The following is a 20,213-nucleotide window of genomic DNA, read 5'->3' on the forward strand; positions in this document are numbered from 1 at the left end:
ATTATTCTGTCTCTGAAAACACCATATGCATCATGAAACGAACAGAAATCTGACTTCTTAATACTCCTCATGTCGGTACTGTATAATGAATTCATTTACAGATTATCGAATATTATAAACCCGTAATGCTACAACACCGTGCTAGGGCCCCAACAAGACAACGGGAGCAGAGTTGTGAGGGCAGTTGATGGTGGTGGCGGAGGGTGCATTATGTAACACAGCTGCAGTACAACGGCTCCAGGCCAACGCTCCCTCCACTCCAGTACAGTACTTTGTGTAGTATATGGAAGCAGGGGAGGCTGAAGGGCGATACGGACCTTGACGTGTATTCAAGTTAGTTACAGAGGCTTTCCAGTACCTCTGCAGTACCAGTTTATTTCTGCAAACACAACGTCAATATAATCTTCCGTGGTACGTACGCATTCTATCCACGTAATGTAAAAACACGAGAAAAACACAGAACGGAATCGCTGAGGAAAGGGTGCGAGAAAGCCTGCTAAGCTAGCGAGAATACGGTGGCTTGTTGATGTGGAATGGTGCAGCGGGTGGCGGGGATCGTGCCTGCCTTCACCGCCGCCAAGAGCCTGATGTTGGAATGACTGAAGAAAATGGGTCGTTTGGTACTGCTGCTGCCGCCCTCCACACCACACATCCTGTACACCGACCCTGTAGCCTGGCAATAGTGGGCTGCTTGTTTCGCTGGCAGTAATTCCTCAGTATTATGTTGACGATGTATTCCAAAATCACATTTTTTTTTTTTCAGTGTAACTGGAAATTTAAATATGGGGAAAAATGGAAACTCAGCTTTATGGATAGCAATGGAACTTCAACAGGCCACTGTCTGTAATTTACTGTGGACTTATAGAAAAACAAATCAATAAATACAGGTATAAAAATACAGAAAAAACAAAAATACAACCTAAAAATAAATGAATAAAAACATGTAAAAAAACGTGACATACTCGTACAAAGAGTACTTTCTGTGCCTGGGTGGTAATGCGCATTTTACACTGTACTAAGAACCCTTCGTCGATGGTGTACTGGTTGGCACGCATAGCCCGCAACTGGAAGAGCCCAAGTTCGATTCCCGGGTCAGTCAGACTTGGACAGCGATTTTGTCCCGTGTCCCTTTTCACGCAGCGGTACAATTTAGGGACCTGGATATAACATCGACTATTGCGGGTCATGTACTATGGGAAGACTGGGATGGCAAAAATTGACTGTCTGCTTAATAAACCTCGTGCAGCCTATAGGCATTATATAATTCTTAGTTTTCTTCTCAACTCTAAACGCAGATATCCTCACAACAGCCCGCAGAATCGCAGATATATTATTACACAGACCGCGAAATTTGTCAACAGAAATGGAGAATCTGTTCACAACGATTTTTTTTTCTTTTCCTTTTTCTGAGCACTCATTACCTGATGTTTCTGGAATAACTCATAAGTGCGGGGGACAACGGTCAGAAGGGAAAAACATCAGTGGAGGCAGAATGAATGAACAGTCTGATGCGAATATTCACATGATTAAACTATATACTCCGTTTGAACTCGGTTACAGTTTATTTTTTATTCCTTCCGTTTCTATATAAGTTGTAGGTATGCTGTAGGTAAACTTCCTCTTACAAATGGTATTAATCTCTTGAAACCGGTGACGTTATATTTAGCGTTTTCTTGACATCACTAGACGGTTTTATTCAGCCTAAGAAAGACCCCTAACAGTGAAGGGGGCAAATCAAGGCTATATCCAGCATTTCCAGTTTGAAAAGTCTCTCCGAAGCTGTATAAAAACGTCTGTATAACAAGGAAATTATAATGACGTCACCGTACTGATAAGGTTAACGATACATTCCTGCTTATATTCATCCGTCTCCATGGACAATCCACAGACTCCTGAATTTTCGGAAGATGGAATTCTGAAGACCCACATTCATAACAAGCTAATTTTAGACTCACAGAAATTTAGGGCCGTGCGACAGGGGCTCAATGCGTGATGATTGACAGCTGTGACTACTTTATATGCAGCAACAAGACAGCCAAAATCAAAACCAGAAATGTTGGATAAATGTACTGGAAAGGACACCAAAAGGAGGACACTAGTTTGATACAGAGGAGTCTACCCCTTGAGACCGATGGCGCATTTTTAGTTATATTCCTGATACTAACAAGCGGTTTTCCTCATCAGCCTAGAATTTTTTCGGACTAAAGAGGCCAGATGCAGTCTTCATTAACCTCATTACAATAAAGAAAGTTGTCTGTAGGTATGTTAGATGAAATTTAAAATGATGTCCTCGGGTTACAGGTGTTAATGTATTGTCAAGAGGTTGTAGAGTCCAGAAGTAACACACATCAGTAACAAAGACACCAAACTGGCTCTAGCTCCTTAAATTACGAGGGATCTCATCTAAGCTGAATAAAACTGTCTTGCTGTGGTAAAGAATAGACATCATTATACGAAAATGGGTAATAAGCCAGAACTGCATGGTGTCTAATCACATTTAAAGTTGTAAACAAATTCCCACAGACAGACAGACAGCCATCCCCCACATACAAAAATTCACCCAGACCTACACCAGTACGCAAGCACGAAAAAGTACACCCGTGCACGTAAATACACAAGCTCACACCAACACATTTGCACACACACACACACACACACACACACACACACACACACACACATTAAATCCTCCTCGCACACACGCACTCCTGCACCCTCCGCCCCCACCGCACACACGCACTCCCGCACCCTCCGTCCCCACCGCACACACGCACTCCCGCACCCTCCCCCCTCCCCACACAGACACAAATCTGACCACATTAAGCACAGAGGGAAAAATTTGCATGGCCAAAGTCGGCCCATAAAACCGCATTTGATAGATAATGGAGCGGAGAGTGAAGGCATTAAATTACTAACAGCTTCATCCAAAAGATTAATAGCCTTTTAGTGGCCTGACGCGTAACTTTTTGCATATACTGACTTTTACCACAGGCGATAAATACTGAGGCAGGCTGTTTGAGGGTGGAGACAACATGGAGGGCTTGACGATAAAAGAGTTTGATAATTCTGATAACTGAGTGACATAACCCTGGAGAAAACTTTGTCGAACGATTAAGTGTTTACGACATTACAACACTAGGATTATTCAGGGAGATTTCATGGATTTAAAAGTGTGACAGTCAGTGATTTTCCAAAAGGGAGTGAGGATGATAAGAATAGAGACTGGCTGTACGTAAAGAGACTGCGGGGAAAAAGATTATAAGAAAAGAGATTGCATGTAAGGAGACTGTAAAGACTAAGCAGATTAAGAGACTATAAAGAGACTGCGTGTACGGGGATTGTAAGTAATGAAATTGTAAGAGACTAAGAGACTGTCAATAAAGAGACTGTATATAAAGACAAAGTAAAGAAACAGTACGGTATGTAAAGATACTACATTAAGAGAGAGTACGTTAGGAAACTGAGTGGGGGTATTACAGCGGCTACGGGTGCACTTCGCCAACAATTAAGTATTTATAACCCCATATCACTCGATTTAATAGGGAAGATTACATGCGATTTGCAAGTATAATGGACGAAGCGAATTTCCAAAACGAGGTGAATTGATAGAAGAGACAGACTACATGAGCGACTGAGTGGGGGATATGTGTGGACCCCATCAAAATTAAAATATCATCAAACCAATCAAATTATTAGGTGAAGATTTGATGCGATTTGGATGTGTAATATATGAGGTAAATTTTGAAAAGGGCCGAATGTGACAGGACTGCATGTAAAGAGCCGGAGTGAGGGATATTACAGCATATAAGGGTACACTATCACGCATTTAACTTATTTACAACATCAAATCACTTAAATTACTCGAGAAGATTTGATGCGTTTTGAATGCGTAATGGACAAAGTGAATTTGCAAAAGGGTGCGTGTGTGACAGGAGGAGGGACTGACTGAGTGACTGCATGTTCTGATAATGGACTAGGCTTTGACACATTGAAATTTATGTGGTATGAAATTGCAATCAGAGGCATCATGAGAGACGGTGCGCTTTGCTTCCTTGTGTGTTGTAGTATACTGTTGTGCTGTGTTGAGCTGTCTTGTCTTGGCTTGTGATTTATTGTACCTGTGAGGTGATTTGTGTGTGTGTGTGTGTGTGTGTGTGTGTGTGTGTGTGTGTGTGTGTGTGTGTGTGTGTGTGTGTGTGTGTGTGTGTGTGTGTGTGTGTGTGTGTGTGTGTGTGTGTGTGTGTGTGTGTAAGTCCTATACAATTGCTTATTATTTAAGGAGTCCTGATACAGTGATGACGACGATGATGATGACAGTGATGGTGGTGGTATGATGATGATGATTACAATATACAGTACGATAAATTGATGATGATAATGATGATGATGATGATGATAGTGGCGGTAAAGACAGATTTCCAAAATAATACAGCAAGTCCCACATAAATATACACGTCCATCCATCACAGCATCCCTCACCACCTTCATATTCCTTGCTGTTATATCAACTTCTCCTGGTAATTGTTATTCTTGGTTACTTTTTATATTGTCTCTTGTTGCTGTGTTATATCTAGTTCTTACCACCAGTAGTTATTCTTCCTTTCTTTTCACTTGAAGTTATCGCTTATTTAGACATTTTTACTGTTGGTCTAGTGGGTTCAGGCGCTTTAACCAATGGAACCTGTGAAAATTTCCATCTGAGGGGTGATTGGGCCTTACATAAAGCCACTAATGGAGGACTCAGGCTGGTCACCCTCGCTTTAAGTGTCCGGACTGAGTAGCCTAACCCCGGGTCCCTTCGTTCCTGTTTATATGGATGAATGAGGGATGACGAACGGAAGAATTATTGTCGCCAAATGATAGAGGACAGGGCGACAATGAGACGTGTTGTCGCCACCCCTTACGAGATTAAGGCGTCTGACTAGATAGATAGACAAATTGATACGTAGATGGGTAAACAGATAGACTGACTGATAGACTGTAGATACAACGATATTATTTTGATTTTATCAGTGACAGTTATTGTCTAAGATAGATTATTGTTATTTTGATCTAATTTGTGGTGGTTATTGCCTATTCTGATCGTTTCCATTGCAGCTGTAGTTTAATTCATCGATTCTTTGCTTGTTATTACTTTATTGCTTATCTTGATCTTTTCACTGGTCGTTCTTGTGTATTTCGATCTTTAGTGAATTTCCAAAATGTGTACGCCATAAACAGTTACTGCTCATCGTTTTTGTTATTTCCCCCAATCCTTTCGTTGCCTGTAGTCTGGTCTTCTTCTATTTCGTCCTTTATTCTTGCTAATTTCTATCCTCCAACTCATTAATCTTTCCTAACTAAAGTAACCTGTTTACTCCACTTCCCGCCTCTGTCACATGATGTCCTTTCACATATATTTCTCTTGTTCATATTGCTCGTCACACGCTTTCCATCTCTGTCCATTTTCTGGCTGCCATCTTTCTCGTTCACCTCCTATCATTCCTTCTTTTGAACACCCACACCCTCCATTACACTTTTCTACTCGTTGCTCTTTGGTTCTCTTTCGTCTGTCTCTGTCTTTGTCCTCTTTCTCCCTTGTCTATTCCCTCTCTCCCTTCAATACTATTCCTTTTTTTTGCCTCTCATCTCATTCTTTCCTTTCTCTCTTTTTAATTTTCTTTTCCCTCTACCTTACCGTTGCTTCCTTATCTAACCTTTAGCCCTTCTTCCTTTCTCACCTGTATCTCTCTCTCTCTCTCTCTCTCATATTCCTCTCTGCTCTTATTTCTCCTCTCCCTCCAACCCAAACGGCTCTCTCTCTCTCTCTCTCTCTCTCTCTCTCACTCACCTCCCCCTACCCCCCAAAACGGAGCTAGCAGGAGGCAGTTCGACAGCTCTATTAAAACTTGCGAGTCTGGGAAGAAACAATGTCCAACGTTATTACGCTTTTTACTTCACGTGTCAAGTATAGGTTAGAGAGAGAGAGAGAGAGAGAGAGAGAGAGAGAGAGAGAGAGGAAAATAGTGGCAGTGAGGATGGTGGTTAGGGGAGAAGAGAGAACCGGAAAGAGGAATGAAGGAAAAGATAAAGGAAGAAGAGAAAGATGAACTGCGCGAAGGGGGAATGGAAGTGGGAGATGACGATGAAGAATTGTCAGAAAGAGAAAGAAAAAAAACATGCAATGGAAGAAAAGAGGGAGAAGGAAGAAAGAGGTTAAGTTTCAGAGGTGAGGGCCAAGAAAGGAATGGGAGAGGCAGGGAGGCCGTAGACAGGCAGCAATATAAGGGGGAGCAGGAGACAGCAGAGGATAGGGAAAGGAGAGTTCAGAGGGATGGTAACAACTAGCGAGGGGAAAGTAGAAAAGAACAAGAAAGGAACACAAAAGGATGGGAGCAGAAAGAAAAAAGGTAAAATAAAGGCTCAAAGACTAAAGTAATGGTACAGGTGATGAATGTGGCGGGAGGAGATGGCGTATTGTGAGAAAGCACGAAAGGCCCAAAGAAGACAGACGCAAAAGAGTGAAAAAATGAGAATGTTCTTGTGATGGAGGGGAGTACTCCGTTGGCTTGAGGCAGGTTTCCTTTCACTTCACAGATACTTTCCTATTTAAACCTGATCTTGTTACATCAACAGCCACCAACATAATACAAGATGAGGTTTCTCAGTCAAGACTTTTAAAGTTAGAACCCGAACAGACCTGACTCGCATAAACAGATGCATACAAAGACATTACTTACTAACTATGGGAGCGGTTCATAATATGGATAGAGAGGAAAGAGAAATGATAGTCGAACAGCACAGGATGGACAGAACGGTGAAGAAGAGAGAAAAGGAAGAGAATGACAGGCAGGGAGTACAAAGGAAGGATAACAGCAAAAAAAAAACTATTGGTCCTTTCATGGCTGTTTGGTAAGGGGGTTATAACTATCAAAACTAATCTATCAGCTAAAGACAATGATAAAAGGAAAGACAAATGAAATATGACAAATGAAAAGATAAAACACTGGTAATTGTAGAGGGGGCGAAAGAGGTAGTATTTTCTTAAGATGTAGAAAACGTACCAAAAATTATGAAAGCTAATGACAAGAGACATCTGAAAAAGAAATGAAAAATTTACACATTGATGACTGTAAACGAGAAATAAAAAGTAATTAAAAAAGGGATGAAGCCCAATGAACAGGCGACCGTAAAAAGGAGAAAACTGTGAGAAAGAGAACTGGAAAAACCTGCAAGAGCGAGATAAACAAGACAGGCGGAGAGAAGTGAGAAAATAAAACAGAGCGAGAAAGAAAAATGAGAATGAGAGGGGCATGAAGAAAAATTAGGTGTAGGAAAAATAGGGGGACACAAAATTGGTAGGTCATTACAGAGTGAGGCAATGTTCCCTGAAAGGCTAAATGGTATTCCCGTGCCAGATGAATAAAGCAAGTGGGTATTTATGAGATAGCTGAGGCGATTAGGGGAAGGCGGAGGGTAATGAAGGGAGATGGGAGGGAGGAGGAGAGATGGGAGGAGGAAGGGAGGGGAGATGGGAGGAGGAAGGGAGGGGAGATGGAGAGAGAAAGGGGGAGAGAGAGGACTGACATGGAGGGAGAGAGGATGGAGGGAATATTGAGAGAAGGAAGGTGGTAAGGAGGGAATACGGGAGAGGTAAGGGAGAAGGGAGACAGAAAGAAAAAGGGGACGGGAGAGATTGACAAGGAGAGAGAGAGGAGGGGGAAGGAACGAAGATGGGGAGAAAGAAGGAGAGTGGCTATGAGGGAATATTGGGAGAAGGGAGATAGGGAGGATAATTAAAGGATAGGGATAATGAGGGGATACAGGCTGGGATGGAAGATGATTGGGAATGGGTGAGAGGAAGAACATAGTAGGGAGGAGGAGGGATGACGGGAGGGAAGAGGGAAGATGAGGAAGAGGAGGCGGAGAGGGAAAGGTGGATATGTAAGGCAAGGATGGACGATAGACAGAAGAGTTGTTGGGACAGAGGAGGGGAGGATAGATGGAATAAGTAGGGGAAGCGTAATAATGGTTGGTGGGGAGGGAAGGAAGCTGGGGAATAAAGTGATTATGAGTAGGAGGTGGGAAGGTGGGGATGAGGGGCTAAAGCAGAGATGTGAGAAGATGACATGGAGAGAGGAGAGGGAAGGCTGGAGGGGAGAGCAGTGTGGAGAGCTGAAAGGAAGATGGGAAGGTGAAGAGAAGGCGAGGGGGAGGAAGGAAAAGGGAAAACTGAAAGGAAGATGCGTTACAGAGATGAGGAGAAAAGGGACAAGGGGAGAAACAGGGAACGCTGAAGGGAAGAACAAATGAAGCTGATGGGGAGGATGAGGAAAGGATGGAAGGTAGAGCAAAACGGGGAGGGGGGATGAGGAAGTGAGGCGAGGGGAGAAGAGGAAGTGGGGGGCCTGGGGGAAGTGAGCTTGAGCTGGAGGATATATGAACCGAAGACAAGAGATACAATTTGCTGATTTCGCTTACCAACCACAATAATTCTTCTCCGTGCATGAACAAGAAAAAAAAAAAGATAAACTACGTCAATGCATTAACGGAGTAGATTTAGCCATTCCGTACAGACGATGCATTTGTTCATTAGCGATAATCATGGTGGGAATAAGTGATGACGATGTTTGTGATGGTAATGGCGGTATTTCCCCCAAATGATAAATCGTATAGGAGATTCGGGTCATCAGTGGGGCAAAAAAAACTGGTGTAATTACGAGAAAAAATGATATGCGAGAGAGAGAGAGAGAGAGAGAGAGAGAGAGAGAGAGAGAGAGCATCAAAAACAACAACCCCCTCCATATCTGCGAGGCATGGAAAGCACGATGGATGAGAAACAGATAAAAGAGTGAGAAAGTAAGCCCTGCCCAGCAATCACAGCCTCGATTTCAGTTTTCTCAAGGTATAATTCACCAAAAGTTTCAGGAGTTCGTTTCTGAAGAGAGAGAGAGAGAGAGAGAGAGAGAGAAAAAAAAGAGCGAGATTCCGACCTCGTCAATCATAATTAGAGAAGGACCTAGCCAGAAGGGGTCGGGAGGGGGGAGGAAGGGAAGGGAGGGGGAAAGGGGTGGAGAGGAGAGGGAGGGGGAAGGAAAGGGAGGGGGAATGGTGTGCAGAGGAGAGGGAGGGGAAAAGGAAGGAAGGGGAATGGGATGGAGAGGAGAGGAAGGGGAATGGGAGAGGGAGGGGCATGGGAGGGGAAGGGGAATGAGATGGAGAAAAAGCGGAGGAAATGAGGTGAAGAGAGAGGGAATGGGTTGGACGGGGAGGGAATGGGGTACACGGAGGGGAAATGGGGTGGAGGGGGAAGGAATGAGGTGGATGGTCAGAGAGAGGGAATGGGGTGGAGGAAGAAGGGAGGGGAAATGGGGTGGGGGAGAAGGGAGGGGAAATGAGGTGGGGGGAGAAGGGAGGGGAAGTGGGGTGGGGGGAGAAGGGAGGGGAAATGTGGGGGTAGGGAAGGGGGAATAAGGTGGAGGGGGAAGGGTGCGGGAATGAGATGGAGGGGGAAGGGAGGGGAAATGAGGTGGGGGGGAAAGGAGGATAGGGGGGAAAGGAGGATAGGGAGGGATGGGGGATTGGTGTCAAGAATCCACCTTGGTCGTCTACTTTTTATTTATGTTTTAAGAGGAAACTTGAGTGGAGTGAAGAGTAGAGTGCCGCAGGGTGGAGGGAGGATGAGAGGGACGGGAGTGGATGAAGGACGGTGGAAGAGGAAAGGATGATGATGTGAGAGAGACGGATAGAAGTGGGGAGAGAGAGGGGTACAGAATTGGGGGCGGAGGAACAGATAGAGGGGGAGATGTGTCAGGGAGGGGCTTGAGTGGGAGGAGGCTGTGGATGTGGAAGAAAGTGGAGGTATGGATCATGTGGTAGGGGAAATGGTGAGGGATAGGGGCTGAGGGAGAGGGACGAGGAGTGAGTGGATGGTATACATGGTGAAGGGAAAGGAATGGGAGGGATGGGATGGGAGAGATGGCGATGGCGTGAGGGGAGGAGTCGACGGTATTACAAGGGAATGGAAATAATGTGGTATGGTGTAAAGACCGTGGAGGAATGGAGTGCCATGGGTGGGGGAACAGGAGTGGAAGGGCGTTAAGAAATTGTGAGGTGGAGGAAAATGGAACAGTGAAGTGTGAAAAGAAACCTGGGGGGAATGGGATGATGTGAGAGAGAGAAAGGTAACAGAAAGAATGTGGTATAGAAATTAACTGAGGGGAGGGGGATATGAGAGGGGAAAAGGAGGGGCTGGGGATGGTGCGAGAAGGAAGAATCTGAAGGATGGGATGTGGACTTGAGGAGATGTGGTGTGCCGTGGGATGGGTGGACAAGTGTAAGACTTGGAAGTGGATGGCTTGAGTGGGATGGACGTAGTGTGGAGGTGATGGTGTGAAAAGAAGGAATGGAGGAATAGGAAGAGTGAAAGGACGGGGATGGGGTAGTTAGGGGATGAAACGAAGGACCAGTGATTAATATGGCATCAATAGAAAAGCACATGAGAGAATGGCTAGTGTGAGGAGGGAGAAGAGGAAGGTCTGGGGTGTGAAGTGAAGGAGGAGGGTATGCAGTGCCCTGGGGTGGTAAGGTAGGAGTCGGGGAGATGGCATTCTCGATGTAAGAGGAGGGAACAAGAAAGGATGAGCTGTAAAGTGGATAGTATGGTCGGGGGAGATGGAGAATGGATGGGGTGCAATGCGGAATCGGGAAGGAGTGGGTAGTGTGAAAGGAAGGGAATGATGGGAGAGACATGTAGTGACCTGCGAAGGAAGGGCTAGAGGTCGGAGAGAAAGAGGATGGTGTGAGGGGGAGATGAGGGGGTTTTAAGAATATGGGATGGATTCACTCTCATCTTGTATATCATGACCAACTTGCATAGCCCTGGGTTCCTACGCTCCTCATTGGGCGACACAGAATTGGATGATGGATGGATGGATGGATGAAATGTGGAGTGCAGAAAAAGGTGGAGCGGTGGAAAAAGGACGGAAGCAGAGTGGGGGAGTAATGGGAAGGAAGTGTTTAGTAGTTTGGTGGGAATGAGAGTATCAGGGAAGGAAAAGGCTGGGTAGAATGTGGAGTTGATGAGAATGAGAAATGGTAACAGATGAGCGGACGCGTTACGGGAAGCGGTTGGGAAGTGTAATTCGAAAAGAGATGTGGTAATACAGTCGTACAGTAATGAAAAGGGGGAGATATAAAGAGGGAAAAACAAGGTTAAGAGCGACAGATATAGAAGGATACTGATAAAAAGGGCAAGTGGAACGAAAAGGAATAGAGGAAGAGGGTAAATGATACATAAATGACGACAGGTAAGCGTGAAAGGAAAAATGAACAGAGACAAGGCCACGCTAGAAACAATATTAGGAACAAAGAGAGGATTAAATTTTTAAAAATGAAAATTCTCTTTTAGAACACAATTCATTATCAGAGCTAACTATTTTTACACACTCCTCCCCTACCTCATTCACCATTCCCTGCTCCGCACAATCTAACAAGACTCTCACCATATTTATATCCTCTTTATCACACACCCTCTCCCTGCAACGCACATCTCTGCACCACCATCATCATCATCATCATCATACATCCTACCACCAACGCATTTACCACACTACCTCTGCTGTACCACACATCTTTCATAACAGCTCTCTTTCCTCACAAGGCTTGTCGTTCGTCCCCCGTCGTTTTTCTTGGCACCATAACAATCATGCTCTCCATTCCTACGACCATCAGACTAACCACATTATTTTCAGTCACTCATCCTTATCTTAAAACTACCACCACCACTCCTCACACATCCTTAATATTTTTTCCATCCGCACATTTTTGAACAATTATACTCTCTCCACTAAATATCCTGTCAGTATTGTGTTCACTACACTTTTCTACATTATTTTCCGCTTCAGATGTCGCTACACACCCATCATTCCTCCTCTCTCTCTTCACATCATTTTGTCACAGCTACTCGTACTACTGAACTCAACATACTTCTTCTCTACCACAAAAACTCCTACCACAGTTACCACTCGCTTTATATATTTTTTATTCCTTCTTCGTTACAATTTTATACATTAACTACCACTCCTTACCACACATCCTCACACCGCAACTGTCACTTCTTTGTAACTATACAGCCTAGATTCCACGATACATCCTCCCACCACAACTACCACTGCCCCCACACATCACATTTTCCTTATCCTTTCCCTCACCTCCGCACCAGGCTACCAAAATACACTACAAATCCTTCCATCACAACTACCACCCTCTTGTCACAAAACTACCTATTTCCTACCACAACTGCCACCAAGACCTCCCTTCTCGCACAAACACATAGCCTTCATTCTTCCTTTCTTTCACATCTTGCTACCAAAACTACCACACTGCACCACACACTCTTAAACTACCGGTACCACACTCATCACCACACTACCGGTACCTATTTCCTGCCACACATCCTCTTACCACAACACCACCACTACCTCCTCCCCACACACATCCTTCATTCCTCCTCCCTCCCACGTCAATATCCACTTAATTATTTTCAGCATCTCTCTTTTTTTCCTTCCGGCCCTCGACTCCCCCTCGACCCTCCACTTGTCGCTTAGGATCAGGTTACCTCCTGCTGCCGCTCGGTACACAAGCCAGGCGGAGTGGACCCCATTGAGGCTTCCTCCCACCCTCAAGCACACTCGGTTTCTCGGTGCTTGGAGGAGGCGTGCAAGCAACTATGCAAGGAAATATATACCCAACTACACACAACTTGACCCTAACTTGGCCCAGATTATTGTCCTTTTTTTGCGAGGTTACTTTTCGTAGCTCGATAGCAGAATAAGACTTACAACCCAAAATTCAAGACGTAGAGATGCCATTTTAGACCAGGTTAGAGTAACAGGGGTATAGTGAAGGACAGAGAATATCGAGGGAACGCCAACTTGCGGGAGAAAGGTATGGCATGAATTAGATACCAGAAAATGCTTATTAAAAAAATGACCCCCCACCAGATCAGTTTTCCCCAAGGTCCCCCCAACTCAAGGGTGAGGGAAAATGCAAGTTCATGATGAAACCGGATCTTGGGACGCTTACTTCGTCCGATGGCTATCCAAAAAAGCTTGTGGTCTAGACTTAAATACCAAATAAAGACGACGAAGCCATACGTATTTACGAAAAAGGATTCTCTCGATAAACACAGAGGCAATTTCATCAGCGTAAAAAGCCAATATTGGGTAGCCTGCAGTCGGAGCTTATCTTTATGAAACTGGAGTCTATGCACACTCACTTCCAATACACGGCAAAAATCTGCTGGAACACCTTTAGTACACAGACACCTGTGGCCTGAAGGGAATGTGTATTGTGCTGCGTTGCGTTGCGTTGCGTTGCGTTGTGTGTGTGTGTGTGTGTGTGTGTGTGTGTGTGTGTGTGTGTGTGTGTGTGTGTGTGTGTGTGTGTGTGTGTGTGTGTGTCTGTGTGTGTGTGTGTGTGTGTGTCTGTGTCTGTGTCTGTGTGTGCGCGCGCGCGCTTGACTGTGTGGGTTGGGGTAGCTGTCGCAAGAACAAGCAACAAGCAAGAGGCAGGACCAGGAGGCCCGCGCACGCACACATGCACGCAAGCAGGTACGTACACACACACACACACACACACACACACACACACACACACACACACACACACAAAGATACCGGGAAAACGCAGAGGACGAACTAACTTTTAGTCTGAGGTAAGAGACAGGGATTGGGAACTTAGGAAGCTGACGGGAAGATGGAGGGAGGGAGAGTGGTGAGGGTATAGGAGAATTTCAGTCCATGTCATCGTGTGAGGTTAAAAAATAAAGCAACTACTTGTCTCAAATCGACGTTAAAAATAAAAAGGTCTAGCTATTTTACCCTTACCTCTGTATAGCATGAGGAGTAGGTGTTAACAATGAGATGCATTGCTGTACGCTTTACTGTAACCAGACCTAAAACTGACATCTCTCCATCTTAAGTACTGAGTTGTAGCGACAGACTAACACTAGAATATGATCACGAAAGAAGTGACATGGTAAAGATATAGAGCCTTAGCACTGTTATTTCCGCCACTGGGCTATGTGATATACACGTAAGCTATAAAAGGACGAAAACCTGGGCAAAGTTAGGCTGACTGAAATGAATTCATATTTTAACCTCATTAATTAAGGTCTTTCTTCAGCTGAATGTAAACGCCTGATGGGAACAAGAAAGAAGCAGATAATTCGCCATCGCTGCGACTGGGTCAATCCCTTCTATCTGTCGACGTATTTATTTCCACTGTATTCTTACCACCAGATGGTTACATAATTTTCATTCAATTTGGGAAAAATTTCTCGCAATGAACAAGGAAGGCTGTATCAAATCCCTCGAATATGAAACGTATCTCCTAAGTTGAGTATAATCGCCTGGGGGGATTTCAAGAACGAATTATTAAATACGTCACCAGACTGAATGGGTTAATGGAGGTAGTTCTTAATTCATCAGTCCACGAGTCCCTTCATAAGCCGAATATAAACACCTGGTGGCAGCACGAATCGACTAGAAAGGTAGTCAGTGCAGCGAAGGAATTAATTAATCAACTTCATTTCTTATAGATCAAAACCACCATCACCACCACTACCACTACCACCACCACCACCACCACCACCAACAACAACAACAACAACAACAACAACATGACAACCAAAATACAAGTAAAAAATACATGACCTTACTATCACTACCACCACCATCAAAAGACTAAAAAGAAAAAAGAAAAAAGAAATACACCATCCCCAGCAACATACAGAGCTTCCCTGTATATCCTCCTCGGCGGCGCTTATGAAGTATTAATATATATACATATTTTTGCCGGCGGTACTGTTACATCACGGCATAAAAACAGGTACGAGGGAGTAATCAGCGGAGAGGTCCATCATCTCCCCAGCAACTTCATCCAACCTCACCCTCCCCATCCCGGTCGCGACATCATTACCACGGCTGCCCTAATGCCCCTCATAACAACATAAACACCCGCCGCCACAACACCGCCCGTCGCACCATCAATCACACTCACCACCCCGACTTCATCTGCCACCGCCACATCAGCACCTCCATCCATCACCACTACAACGATAAAATTACCATTACATCGTCCCGTTCTCTCAACGTGCGCTACTCTCTGCAATTCCCCGCCATGCCCACCGCCAGGGTTAATTACGTCTACCGCTACGATAACGACGATACCTGCGTCACCTGGAACATAATTTGCACTGCACACTTGTAGCGTCCACCTGCACAGAGGGAGAAATTACACATTGCAATGTCTCAGGTACTCAACATTTCATGATCTGTTATAGTCTATCTATCTATCTATTGCCAGATGCCTTAATCCCGTAAGGGGTGGCCACAAACAAATCGCCTCCGTGTCACCCTGTTCCCCGCCATCTCATTGCCCTGCTCCCAGCTCACACACCCCTCTCTCATATACCTCTCCATCCCTCAATCTCATCCTTGGCCTACCCCTCCCTCTCCCCCCCTCCAACTCACTCACACACACATACACTCTCCTCGTCAGTCTCTTCTGTTGTAGACGACAGCATATCACATCCTACCTTAATGCCACATTACCGTTACCAGTATGAAATAATAACTTCATCAGTCAAGCATCACATTACATATCTAAGATTTTAATGCACCAATACTCACAAACAGTCATCTCATTAAGAATATTATTTCACCACAACCTACACCACTACGCTAGAACCACATAACACACAGCAGCACATCACACCTTACACAAATACCACACTGACCACAAAACAAAAACTATCCTATCACAACCCACACACCACCACCATATTTCAACACAACACCACACTACTATCACAACCACACTGCAACTCATACTACCACATATCACCCACCAATGTACCACACTTAACCTCTCCAACACCTAACCCACACTATACTCACATCCTTGCCACGACTACAGCTCTTCACACTACAGCATATCACAAGTCATCAAGTACAACACATCATCAAAAACACCACAATTCACACCACTACATATAAACCAGAAAATTACCCCGGCCAAGAGAGGAACTAAATTTACATAGACACCAAAATACCACAGTTCAGAGAGCTCCCTTCCCCCATAGAAAAAAAAACAAAAACAAATCCCTACCCTCGTTACATGTACTACCTCCCTCGTCTGGTCCCCGGTAGTTCTTTTTTCTGTCCTCACTTCAGAATCTCACTAATTACGGAGCTGGGTACCCAAGGCTTGCTATCCTACACACACACACACACACACACACACACACAACCTCATCTGGGTACTATTACTGCTTCCTCATCCCCTCCTCTCCTCCATCATCCTCACTCTACCGAACCTTCCACTCAGGTTATTTTTCCTCATTTCCCCCCCCCCCTTACAATATCTCACCCCCTCTTACATACATCTCACTTTTTACCTCCTCCTCTCTACCTCACATTCCCTTTTCTTCACCTTCATTCCATATCTCATCTTCGCAGTAACTCAACCATCTTTTATATCCTACTTTTTCTTCACTCTCGTCTCGCCTCTTCTTTCTACCTTCCTTTCCCATTACCTCACTCTTTTTCTACAGGACCCCCTCATTCTCTATCACCTCCTTCTCCCTCACTCTGCATCGCCCTCACATCACTGCTTCACCCTACCTCTACCCTACACCCCTTCTCTTCATCTTCCTTCTCTTACCTCCCTACTTCTTACCTTTCTACTCCTCTCCCATCCTCCCTTAAACTATCTCGTCATTTATATTCTCTTACCTCACACTCCTTACCTTTCTCTCTACTCCTGCCCCTTCCTCTAACTTTCTCTCTTCCTCTTTAATACCCCGCTATGCCTTAATCTCACACCGTCTCTTAACCCCTCCCCACCCTCCTATCTCATCCTTTTGGCTTAGTTATCCTTATCTTCGCATCACAGAATTAGATATTGTAGTCATAGTTTTCTCTGTAAAAATGAGCATCGAAAGGAACATTTGGCCAACTGCTTTACCTTTCCTTTGAGCTCTTACTCTTCCTCTATCTCCCCCACTCTATAAAGTACCCACCTCCTTCTATTACCTCACTCATCCACTCTCCCTCTGTTTCTCTTCTATCTCGCCCTTAGTGTACTCTTTATCATACCCTCTTCTAACTCGCTCTCTATTTCACACACACTTCTCACTCTACCTCTACCTCATCACGACACTATTTCTTCCTCTCTCTATCACATCCTTCCTTTACTTGTACAGTTGCTTCCACCCCACCCTTACTACATCTCTTTCAACCTGTACCTCACACTCCCGATACATCAACTTCCCTCTACCTCAACTCTTTTATCTTCCCTCTCTGCCTAATCCTCCCTCCACCTCTTGTCTTCCTCTACCTCACCTCTACCTGTACCTCACTATCTACCCTCACTCCTCGTCCACCTCCCCCTCAGTTTACCCCTCCACTGCCTGTACCTTACCCTCTACCTGCCTCACACTCTGTCTACCTAACCCTCCATCTAAATACTCCTAACTCCCGTTCAGTAACTTAACCCCTTTCACTTCTTAAAATTTTACTGCTCCCTCTCCACCTCTCATTCTGTTTCACCTTCACCTTGCCTCATCCTCTCTCTTCTTCATCTCTCCTCCTCACCTCTCACTTTCCCTCTGCGTTCCACTTCTACTTCGCCCCGGGCACACAATATCCCAGTGATCACCCGTAATATCCCAGAGGAGAGGATCTTTACCTGGCTCCTCTAGGACAATCTCTTACCTGACTCTTGATCGATGTTCAGAATTACCTGCGATGAACGTTGGTGAAGGATGGTATGGGGGAATATGTGATAGGGGTGAGTGGAAATGAGAGGAGGGACGGGGAGGATGGTACGAGGAGATAAATGATGGGGGAGAAAGGGAGAATGAGACAGGATGCGGAGTAAGTGGGAGATGATGGGGAGACGCAATATATGATTGGGTGAGAAGTAGGTGGGAATGAGATGGGATGAGAAGATGGAGTAACAAGGACAGATGTGAAAGCAGCTGTAAGAGGTGGTTGAATAAAGAGAAAGAGTGAACTGAGAGAGTGAGAGACAGGTTGGGGAGACGATGGGATATGGAGACAGATACAATTTTTCTTTTTTTATGTGTCCGACTCTGCGCAAAGGCTTCAGGGCCTATATCTCGGGGGCAGTAGCCCATCCCAAGGCCCAGTAGTCCTCCTACACCTCCACATGTCACCACTTCGGCGCTAACACCCACTGTCCATATTGAAAACATGCTAGGGTTGTCTCATACAGGATTGGTGTATTGGTATTAGCGGGGGTATTTTTACGACATGTCGGCGGGTCATCTGGTAGATCAGCAAAGTCTGCTTTTTATGAAACTCAAAACCTTAAACTGTTCCCTGCCCCAGCCGGGATTCGAACCTGGGTCCATCAGGACTGCAGGCCGCCTCTCTACCGATTCAGCCACCGCCTCCCCAAAATGGATGGATATTGGGGAGGAGAGACTGGAATGGAGGAGTAGCGGAGAAAGAAGCAGAAGGAAAATTAACAAGAGGAAAAGAGAATAGAATGAAGGAATGAGAAGCAAGGTAATACAACGAGAATGAAGAGATGAGGTAGAGAATGAGGCGGAGAGATGGAAATGGATGAGGAAGTAGGACGAAGGACAGACTCAAGAAAGTAAGGGAGTTAACAGGATGAGGTGATGAAGAAGATATGAGTAGATCAGGGAAGAATGAAGGGAAGGATACGATAAGAAAAAACAGCCTTAAATTGGATGGAAAAGATGAATGATGGGCGATGAAAACAGAGTCGAAATAAGGGGGAGAGTGTGAGATACAGGTCATGGTAATGGGAACTGGATAGCGATGGTTGGGAGGTGGAAAATGATGAAATACACTCTTCTAGTACACGTTATCTGTCCACTCATATACATTTTTTTGCTGCATTATACACAACCTTACATTCCTATATCTGCTTGGTATACTTGATTAATGTTTATCAAGCATATCACATGGGATTAAGTATGCATGAATATAGTGGAAGGAAAAAAAATATATATATCATCATCATCATCATCATCATCATTATCAGCCGTTGAGTGTCCACTGCATGACCGGCCTATCCCTACCGAGGCAGGGACGATACAGCCAATGTATCTCTGCCCAGTGGCTTTGGCTGTCTCGTAGAGACTGTCTGTAGGGTGGGAAGTGCTTGTGAGTGTGATTATGAACAACAACGCGTAATACAGAGAGTGAGAGTGGGCTGGGTAATGTGGGGGATTTTGGATAGCAACACTGGAACATGAAGGGGGTTAAATAAGTGAGCGAAAAGTAGGCAACTATACGCACCGAATTAGAATGAAACAACATCGGAAGAAATAAAGAAAAGGAAAAGGAATGGACGAAGTGAGGAAATTGACGAAATGAGGGAAAATGACGATGAAGAATGACGATGACGACAACGTGATGATGATGATGACGATGTGCATGGTAAGCAAAATTCGCACTATTATTCTCGCTGTACTTAGTATCATGAAGCATGCTGGAATAAAAAATTTGAAAAACTATACTGCGTATCCTATTCCAGTAACCACAAGCCATTTTCTATTCTGTCGTTTATTCAAGTAATACAGCGGCGCATTAGACTCAACATTAATTTTCGTATGGTCAGGAAAACTCAAACTCTCCCCTCCAAATATCATTATAGTTTCTATCCTTCAGCTGAAAGTCAAAAGAGGCTGGGAAATTTATTATGTCATGAATAACCGTTTCGTGGCCAAGTCAAGTCTAGTAGTCATATTTTTGTGTGTTAAGCTGCTCAAAATTACCAGACACCAAAACATATGGGAAACGCCGCCCAGGTACAGAGACACAAGTACCTTCCCAAAGTTTGACGAATTTATAGTGGAATTATCGAAGCATCTGAAACACGCACCAGTAGAGACCAGACTTCGCCAGATGCAAATTTTCTTCAGACTGAACTGGGAAGATTATTGCTTCTTTGACTGTAGAACTTTATCAAATTTATGGAGAATGGTACTTGTTTCAATGACGGTGCTTCACTCCTCTCCCTCCACCTCTTTCATCTGTCGAATGTATTGTAGCTGAAGTGCAGTATGCCCTGTCCACATTGACATGACAAACTACAATCTCTTCATTTTGAAAACACAGCTGCAACAAGAGGGTAACACCAAACCATAGAGGTAGTCACGAAGAAATATG

The sequence above is a fragment of the Coenobita brevimanus genome, chromosome 68 (genome assembly GCF_032717465.1).
Source record: "Coenobita brevimanus isolate Jiangsu-jjx chromosome 68, ASM3271746v2, whole genome shotgun sequence".
Classification (NCBI taxonomy): Eukaryota; Metazoa; Arthropoda; class Malacostraca; order Decapoda; family Coenobitidae; genus Coenobita; species Coenobita brevimanus.